This window comes from Limulus polyphemus, unplaced genomic scaffold, assembly GCF_000517525.1.
Source record: "Limulus polyphemus unplaced genomic scaffold, Limulus_polyphemus-2.1.2 Scaffold2413, whole genome shotgun sequence".
NCBI classification, from domain to species: Eukaryota; Metazoa; Arthropoda; class Merostomata; order Xiphosura; family Limulidae; genus Limulus; species Limulus polyphemus.
This window is the reverse complement of record NW_013668023.1, coordinates 59,333-69,488: the sequence shown is the minus strand read 5'-3', so window position 1 is coordinate 69,488 and position 10,156 is coordinate 59,333. Positions and strand designations below refer to the sequence as shown.

Here is a 10,156-nt window from a genome sequence, read left to right as displayed (position 1 = left end):
CCCGGGGGCGACTACCCCCTTGCCCCCTCTTGCTACGCTACTGGCTACATAACTCATAAAAAAATGATCGGATTTTGATACAACTTGGTAGAAATATGTAGAATATTATTACTCATTGTCCTCCCAAAAATGGCCACTGTCAGTTGATAACGACGGACATCTTTTACTATTTTCTGAGAGCCGAATCTGATCAACGCTGCGTGGCAAAGGTATGCGCTCCAATGAGTGCCCCTCTACTCACAACTGTGACATATTTCACGGGGGATTGAGTGGTGAAACTGGGGCTTATAACGATGGAAAACCGTAATGTTCAGTGATTACTCTTTTTGCGATGGTGAGTTAATATCGTGGACAATAATGGTTTTAGAGGGGGGAAAAAAAATCCGGAGTCTGCCTTGTGTCTCTCTCAGCCCAATCTGAATCCAACTGAACTACTTTAGGATGTTTTGGAACAGATCACAAGATCTCATCACACTTTGTCACTTACAAAGTGGAGTGGCGGTCTATTCCATCAGAGATACACCAACGGTTAGTGGTAAGTGTTATTACTGGGGTGGGGAGCTGTAACAGACTCCAGAGTCCAATAACTATCACAGTGAAGTACTAATAGGAACACGCGACATCCTTGTTTCAAGGCACGCAGTCCCAGCACTACCTATAGTACAATATAGTTGATGTAAGTCGGATCCTTTCAACCGACTTGTGTATTTTTATTTAATTTAGCGTTTCAGTTATATAGTTATCAAGGTTTAAGACAGACGAATATGAATATATTGATGTTCCTAGTCATTAACTTTTCCTGTATTTCATTTAGTTTGCATCTCCCAACGTTCAACCGGAAACAACACCTAATCTTTTTGTATTTGGTATTTAGTGGCACTCGACTCGCAACCTGCAGGTCGCGGGTTCAAATCCCCGCCATCGAATATCCTCGCCTCCTTTTAGCCGTAGGGGCATTATAATGTGACGGTCAATCCCATTATTTGTTGACAAAAGGGTACTCCAAGTGTTGGCAGTGGGTGATGTTGACTGGCTGCCTTCCCTCGAGTCTTTCACTGCTAAATTAGGGACGGCTAGCGCAGATATTTCTCGAGTAATTTTGCGCGAAAGTCGGAACAAACCGAATCTTTTGTATTTTCACCTGCGATATGAGACGTCTCTGCATAATTTCTTTTCTTTTTTACAAACTTTTCACCTTTGTTTTAATTGAGACGCGAAAGCAGATACCAGTTAAATACATAAAACAAATAACAATAGCCAGAATTGAACGGGGAGAATAAAGTCGAGGCGGGAATAAAGGAGTAGCAGTCAAAGACGAGAAGAGGACCGCATATATAATGGCTCACGTCCTACTCTTCACTATAAATAATATTCGTGACTTGGCATATACTGCATGTCTCCCCCTCATCACATTTGGTTGCTTCCAAGTTCCCGTGATCCTCAGCGCGCAGGTTCTGCTTCCTTGGGGCTTTAGCTAAGATCAATAGGAGAGTAGACCTATTCGTCTTTCGCTCTCGTATCCAATGTGTTAACTGTAGTGCAAGACCTCTCCACCCCAGCTTCCTGACTGGTGGTAAGTCTCTTCCGTCTCGATAACTAGGATCTCATCTTTAAAAAAAAACAGGTTTCTCTGGTTTTGAAACAATGAGTTTAACGTTTTAAAAAAAACAACAACAATAAAACTGTCTCATTGGGCACCCGTTAGTGTGAAGCCGTGATTAGACTGAAGAGGGGGCAGCGGTGAGACAGATTTAGCAGCTTTGGTCCATATAATTATTCTATCACTTTTCAAGAATTCGGTTGTGGATTACTTCAGCGTAACCCTGGTGAACGGGTGTTTGAGAGTATACACTCATCAACTGGGAGAAGCTGTTGACAGACTGTTACAGGTAAAGCCTAAGTTTCGTAATTAATAATGGGTCTCATACAAAGGAAGTTAAGAATTTTGATTCCTTTTTTGCAGGACTTTAGATAATTTATTGAAATATAGGACTAATTCTTTTTATTTTTGTAATAAGTGCAATTTCTGTTGCTTTGGTTCAGAATAAGAGTCTCTCATACATACGTACATTAAGGTTTGATTTCGTGATATGCGACAAATTGTTTTATTATAGGTGTCGCTTAAATCATGTGAAGCTAATATATATATATCTGCTATTGATTTATAAAATCCAGAATGAAACCGTTGGACCAGCAAAGTATCGCTTTACAATATTAGTGTGTTGGAACAACCAGAAACGTATTGGTTTACAGAATTACTGTGTTGGAACAACCAGCAAAGTGTTGGTTTACAGTATTACTGTGTTGGAACAACCAGCAAAGTATTGGTTTACAGTATTACTGTGTTGGAACAACCAGCAAAGTATTGGTTTACAGTATTACTGTGTTGGAACAACCAGCAAAGTATCGGTTTACAGTATTACTGTGTTGGAACAACCAGCAAAGTATCGGTTTACAGTATTACTGTGTTGGAACAACCAGAAACGTATCGGTTTACAGAATTACATCATATTACTTTAAAAAGTTCATAACCGATAACATCTCGAACGTTGCATTTGTTTTGTTCGTCAATGAACCCTGATTTTTTTAGGACTTTCTTCGAAAGTAGTATTAGTATTAAATAAACAGCACCCCAGGTTTACTGAATACCGTTCAGTCTAAACTCGAAGGAACGATGTAAATAAAAATTTGTTCTAATTCATTAAGTTATTGTTGTTTATGAAAATTAACGTTAGCAAACAAGTTATTTAAGAACTTAATTTAATAAAAGCTGTTTTGTTGTTGTAAATAATTAAGTATTCGCAAATTGTAGTTTTTTTGTTGTTGTATATAATTAAGTATTCGCAAATTGTAGTTTTTTTTTGTATGTGAATGTATGATATCCATTTGTTACCAGAATTCGAATGGCCAGTTTGTTGGAAGATCTCTATGTTATATGATGCTTTTTTTTACTTCTTATTTAACAACAGGCTTGGGCGTGGCCAAGTAGTTAGCATACTCGGACTATGAATCCGCGCATTGATAGTTCGCGACCATTTGCCGCAAAAACGCGCTTCCTACTTTGGAGTGGTGAGTGCGCTAGAAGATTGTCGGTATTCGATCAGAACAGAGAGGAGCTGTTGACAAGCTGCCTTCCCTCTGGTGCGCAAAATTCTATAACTAGAAAAACAAATTTAACAATGATTTTACAAAATACTTCATAGACAAAAACTGGAAAAAAATCCCCTGAGATTTCATACCATATTGAATGTAATAAAGGAAAGACCATTTCATTGTATAGAAGCATTGCTTACACTCATTAGTGATAGTATTTGGTTTCGTTAACGAAGTTGGTCTTAATGCAAAGTCCAGAGATGTATGCAAATTGAATCGAGTGGACTGTATTATTTCTTATTGTTGATTAAATCTTAGTAATTGATAACATTTGTGGCCAGAATTCGTTATTTGCAGACACGTTCTTGTTTTTATCAGCTTTTTAAAGTTTTCTAACTTAAAAATAGTTTTGTGTTAATAATTGTTCAACATTAATATGTACTTGGAATATTTATAAGCGAAGTGCAAAAGGATGTTTCGTTGACGAAATGATGTTTGTTTTTATTTAAAAGTTTTCTTTCCAGTTAAAATAATGTTTAAACTGTATCTCCCTAAAAATAGTTAAATTGTTTACTTATATTGTCTGTTAAACTGTATCTCACTAAAAATAGTTAAATTGTTTACTTATATTGTCTGTTAAACTGTAGCTCAGTAAAAATAGTTAAATTGTTTACTTATGTTGTCTGTTAAACTGTAGCTCAGTAAAAATAGTTAAATTGTTTACTTATACTACAGTTTAACAGACAAACAATATAAGTAAACAATTTAACTATTTTTACTGAGCTACAGTTTAACAGACAACATAAGTAAACAATTTAACTATTTTTACTGAGTTGTTATACTGTTTCCCTAGTTATAGCTTTGATATAATGTTGTCTCCCTCCCCTCCCTCTGTATACATCCTTTGGACACCCTTATTTTAAAAAGAACTAAAAATATATTTAGTCAAATTATCATTGGTTCTAGTGGCTTCTTATCACCACAGGCAACATAAAAAATAACTAAAATTTATATTTAGCTAAATTATCCTTGGTTCTAGTATAAATGAGTCAGAGTTGTTCGTTCATTTGTCTTGCCCCCCCTGTGGCTCAGCTTAGCGGAAAGTCTGAGAGTTTATCTGGCTAGAAATCTGGTTACGATACCCGTGGTGGGCACTCATTATGTACCTTTGTGCTGATCAACAAACAAATCATCTGTCTGGTGTCACAAGTTGTTATGAGGAACTGACTGAATCTATTTTAGTTAAATTTGGCAGAGTAACTCTGAGGGCCTTCGAAATATGGAGTTTAAATGAATAAATAATCGAACTACGGGTCCGAGTCTGGCAGCCGTTTTACTGACTTAATACAGTTAACGAGGACTCATCTAAACAATATGTCGATAGTGACACGAAACAAAAGTTTAAGTATCTTTGTATCGACAGAACGCTTCGTGAGCTTGGGCACAAAATATGGGAAGGGAGCGGCCCTCATCTCCAGATGTAGCATTGATTTTTAAGACCAGCATCGCCCCATACCTTTGCTTGTAACAGTGTATTTCTGTAACCCTGAAATCACCAGTTTAAAAACGTTTGCCGAAACAATGGTCTTAACAGGCTTCTTTGCCGTCATGCAGCTATTTTTTATTATTTTGAATATCGCACAAAGCTCCACGAGGGCTATCTGCGGTAGCCATTCCTAATATAACAGTGATTGACTAGAGGGAAGGCAACTAGTCAACACCACCCACCGCCAACTCTTGGGCTACTCTTTTACCACCAAATAGTGGGATTGACCGTCATATTATAACGCACCCACGACTGAGAGGGCGTGCATGTTAGATGATTGGGATTCGAACCCGCGACTCTCAGATTGCGAGTCGAGCGTCCTATCCACCAGGCCATGCCAGTCCCTGTTATGGAGTAAAAAAACAAAAAAACAACAACATTATTACACTAATATAACGAGGATTTAGGAGCGAGCTTCCCTGGAAAATCTTTATAAATGGGGTGGATTTTTTTTTTACTCTATGGGGGGGGGGTCTAGATACAGTGGATATCAAAGAAAAATTCACAAGCAGTTAATCCCCAACTTACAGTGAACTTTTATTTGTAACTTAATTTCATTATCATTGTCTTCGAATTTTACGGACTTACAACGCTAAAATCTGGAGTTCGATTCCCGGCAATGAACAAAGCACTGATAGTCCATTGTGTAGCTTTGCACTAATATAATAACAACAATAACCTTTTCGATTTTTTATCTTCGTAATTCATTATAAAATCTTTACCTGTTTGCAATAGTCTTTATTCTGGATCAAAACCTCAATTGAACTTGAAAAATCGTAAAACTTGTAAATTATGGGCCGAGTTCGCTGCTGCCTTGTGTACTGGATGGCCTTCTTCTCAACTCTTATTTATACAGTTTTAGTAATGGTAGGCGAGTTCAGTTGGGTTTGAGAGGTACTATAAGGAAAACGGTCCCCACTCTTCTGTATCTCGCGCTTACTCCGTCTTGTGGATATATTGGCGTTTTCTAACACAAGTAACACTTCTACGAGAGTAGTTCAAACCATCACTTTAGTGTTTCTGTGTTCTCTAAGTTACTTTCATTAAGAGTATTCAGTATATATATAATATTATTAATTTTTTCTTATTATACTTTTAATATAAAGATTGTTTTGCATTGTTGAATTTATATACGTATTTATGATTAACCAAATCTTTCCTGAGCTGACTAAAGCTCGTGAGATATTATTGGGATTATGGCCAAAAATATGATTAACAACGAAGGTGTATTTAATCAGCTATACTGATTGCCAGGTTGATTTTTAGTTTCAGTTTAACTACAGAGCTTGCACTGACTGGAAGTTAATGTTCATTGCCACCTAAGTCTAATTATCAATTAATAATTATTTCTTAATAAATTACTAATTATTAAGTAGATCGTATAGGCTACTAACCATGACAACTATACGTCAAAGCGACCCAGTAGATGTTCACACTCATTACTTCAGTGGTGATACTTTTATCATACGTTCAACCAATCACGCTTCGTTTTCTTTTATCGAACTTCTGTAAGTCATCTACTCATTATGGCGTCTGACGATGAAGAAGAAAAAATAACATCTTCGTTACTCTCATCACTTAACACTTGATGTATCACATAAAATAACAGTTACCCCTGAGGCACGTAAACATAATCCATGAAAATACTCAGAATGTGAAATGTTTAAAAACATGTCTCGTATGATATGTTAATACCACAAAAGTGGGTAAGTTAGAAAAAAAAAAGAAGGGAAAACTTTGAACCTTTTTTCTTATTGTAGCTGGAACAAGCAGCAAAAAAGAGGTCAAGTTTTACCCAATTTTTCTTGGCTAACTTACACACATTTTTAAATATTTATAGGGTTGATTTGCCCTTTAATATAATTTGAGTTTTTTATGTCCAAATGTTTTGATCGGATAGAAAAATAGATAAAATCGTTATTAGCAAAAGCAAGGTGGTTGATGTTTCAACCGAAACTTGACAGTTTTTTCTCCTCACAGCGACATTTTCCATTTACATGTTTCCATCTTTTGAATTTTTCGAAACATACTAGCTTTCTGACCCGTGCCCCCTAGTGGCACAGCGGCATGTCTGCGGACTTACAACGCTAGAATCCGGGTTTCGATACCCGTGGTGGGCAGAGCACAGATAGCCCATTGTTTAGCTTTGTGCTTAATTACAAACAAACAAACTTTCTGACCCGTATAAATTACATTCGTTGGAATATATAAATTTGTGACCACAAGATGAGGATAAACTAACGATTACTTTGTCTATTGAGGATAAACTAACGATTACTTTGTCAGTTGAGGATAAACTAACAATTATTTTGTCACAACCTGTTGAAGATAAACTAACAATTTCTTTGTCACAACCTGTTGAAGATAAACTAACGATTACTTTGTCTGTTGAAGATAAACTAACGATTACTTTGTCTGTTGAGGATAAACTAACGATTACTTTGTCACAACCTGTTGAAGATAAATTAACGATTACTTTGTCACAACCTGTTGAAGATAAATTAACGATTACTTTGTCTGTTGAGGAAAAACTAACGATTTCTTTGTCACAACCTGTTTAGGATAAACTAACAATTACTTTGTCACAAACTGTTGAGGATTAAATAATAGTTGCTTTGTTAGTACAAGTTAAGGATTAACTAACAGTTGCTTTGTGAAGACCAGCAGTTTGAAGTTCGAGGACTGTTTTAGCTATAATAGTTATCACGTGCCGTTTTGTGTGTGTTCGAAAGGGGAGTTGGACCCAGGTTGAAGGTAGGTAATTGAAAGTTTGTGTTTATGAGCTGCCGACATACAAGGATTCTTCTTCGTACTAACAGACGTTTTGGGAGTTACGTTCCTGCTTCTCAAGAATATGTAGAGACGCTTCAGTCTTTACCGAGTACCACGTGACAGTATGACGTTCATACATACTTCATTTTAATGAATGTCGTTCTTTTAATTTTAAGAGTAACAAAAGCCTCCATCCTGGCTTATCCAGGAGGGAGTTCTGATATACTAAGATTTTTTTTTAGACAACCCAAATAATCGATGTTTCCAAGTTAAAACATTTTTAGCTTAAATTTGCTGTTATCATCACAAAATTACCTTCTCATTAACCCCCCCTGGATCAGGAAAATTTATAAAATGCCTTTTGCATTTCTTTCATTATCAGTGTGTTCTCAACGACCAGTGTTTCCTTGTCGAAAGTTTCTTTCTGGACAGTAATTGACGAGTTTGTTTTGTTTTCGCAGACGGAAAAGGCCTTTCGGTAATTAAATCGTAGGTAATTAGCCAATTCTAGCTGTCTGCCTGTCTATGCGCGCTTACATAAAACCGATTCATCCTCCTGCTTCGGTTACCTTACCACGCATGTTCCACACAAACATGCTGCTCAGGTTTAGATTATGTCTGAACTTATTATTGTGCATAATTACTCTTACTCTAGCCTATCTTACTGTCATGCGCACTTTATATAATATTGCGACGGGAAAGAGATTAAAATAAGCCTAATAAGTGTCGTGATTTGATGTCCGAGGGATGTGTGAGAAACCGGTTTTGGAAATAACGCTGGATTTTTCTATCGAGCAGAGAATTTTGCTTTCTACGGGGCGATCTAGGATCCAGTGAAACTGTGACGCAACGTTTAATCAAGTCATTTACGTTAATTATTGAGGCGAAACTGTTCCACAGAATGACAGACATAGGGCTGTAGTTTCACCGAAGTTAAGGGTGGTTTGTAAGAGGTTTCTTTAAGCCTAGGTTTACGGTTGATAAGAATCGCAATTGTGTAATAAGAGTTATTGATTGTGTGTTGATTTTTTATGTATTGTTACGACAGCGGAAGTCACTCAACGCTGGGAGCATGCGCGCTGGAGTTTCTCGAAGGATCACGAATTTTACTGGCAACTCTAGTTTGTTCCAGACGCCCTCTTTTTTAGTTTATAAGCCCGGCAAATAAAGCCAGCGAAAAAGATAGAATTGCATAGATAGATAGATATAGAGATAGATAATTGAGACAAGCGAACAGTAGGTACAGTAAGTAAAGTGTGTGAATCGCTGTGAATTATAGCGTGTGTTTATAAAAGTTAGAGTGACTGTGGAAATTCTGTGTATTACAAAGTTGTATCGAGAAAGAATAAACTAGTTTTATTTAAGAAAGTTCCTCGGAAAGAATTTATACCGGAAATAAACAAACGAACAGAGGCGTAACAGTATTAAATATATTAAATACGTTTTAGTACAGAGATCAATTTGATATAAGGTTGACATCTTGCATTAAATTGCTCTCTGTTGCTTATTTTATATTTTACTATTTTCGAGAGTTAGGATTAAAAGTATTTAATGATGATAATAAAACGTAGTAGTAAAAAATAAACTGAGTGTTTTCTATAGTTTTTTACTGTTTATAAAATATATCCATCCGGACAAATGTATTTAAACGGTCGCATAATCATAGTATATCATATCTACAACCAAACTTAACGGAGTTAACAGCCTTTAAGGTTGGACAAAATTACATTTCTAACATTGTAAGTTTCCGAATATTCAAACCTAAGTATTTTTACTAAACCACTTAAAACAAAATCGAATGACTTTTCGGTCATTAAGCAACAATAGACAATATTTTATACAGCCTTTGAAGGCTCCCAGTGGCAAAGTGGCAAGTCTGTAGGCTTATAACGCTAAAAACCGGGCTTCAATACCTCTGGTGGGCAGAGCATTGTGTAGCTTTACGCTTAACAACAAGCAAACAGCGTTTGAAAAAGTGTTTTGAAGCCTTTAGTAATAACACTACAATTACGAACACCGATTTTTGTAATTTCTTAGATTAAAAAGGAACAACCTCGCTACGAATTAAGTATTGGAAATTTATGTATGTAGTGTTTTACAGACAATAAAGTAAGGAAGCCATTACACTACGAATGTAGTGTTTTACAGACAATAAAGTAAGGAAGCCATTACACTACGAATGTAGTGTTTAACAGATAATAAAGTAAGGAAGCCATTACACTACGAATGTTGTGTTTTACAGACAATAAAGTAAAGATGCCATTACACTACGAATGTAGTGTTTAACAGATAATAAAGTAAGGAAGCCATTACACTACGAATGTTGTGTTTTACAGACAATAAAGTAAAGAAGCCATTACATTATATATGTAGTGTTTAACAGACTATAGAGTAAAGATGCCATTACACTACGAATGTTGTGTTTTACAGACAATAAAGTAAGGAAGCCATTACACTACGAATGTTGTGTTTTACAGACAATAAAGTAAGGAAGCCATTACATTACGAATGTAGTGTTTTACAGACAATAAAGTAAGGAAGCCATTACATTACGAATGTAGTGTTTTACAGACAATAAAGTAAGAAAGCCATTACATTTCGAATGTAGTGTTTTACAGACAATAAAGTAAAGAAGCCATTACATTATGTATGTAGTGTTTTACAGACAATAAAGTAAAGAAGCCATTACATTATGTATGTAGTGTTTTACAGACAATAAAGTAAAGAAGCCATTACATTATGTAT

At 36.0% G+C, this 10,156-nt stretch overlaps 1 protein-coding gene across 1 annotated transcript in view; it reads left to right on the top strand.

The window, feature by feature from the left end:
* The first annotated feature begins 1,451 nt into the window (after nt 1-1,451).
* LOC106466892 (sodium/calcium exchanger 3-like) overlaps nt 1,452-10,156 on the top strand; it is a 55,867-nt gene continuing 47,162 nt past the window's right edge. The window contains exon 1 of the mRNA XM_013927198.1: nt 1,452-1,889. The gene's annotated coding sequence lies outside the window, so the exon portion shown is untranslated. The remainder of the gene's footprint in view (nt 1,890-10,156) is intronic.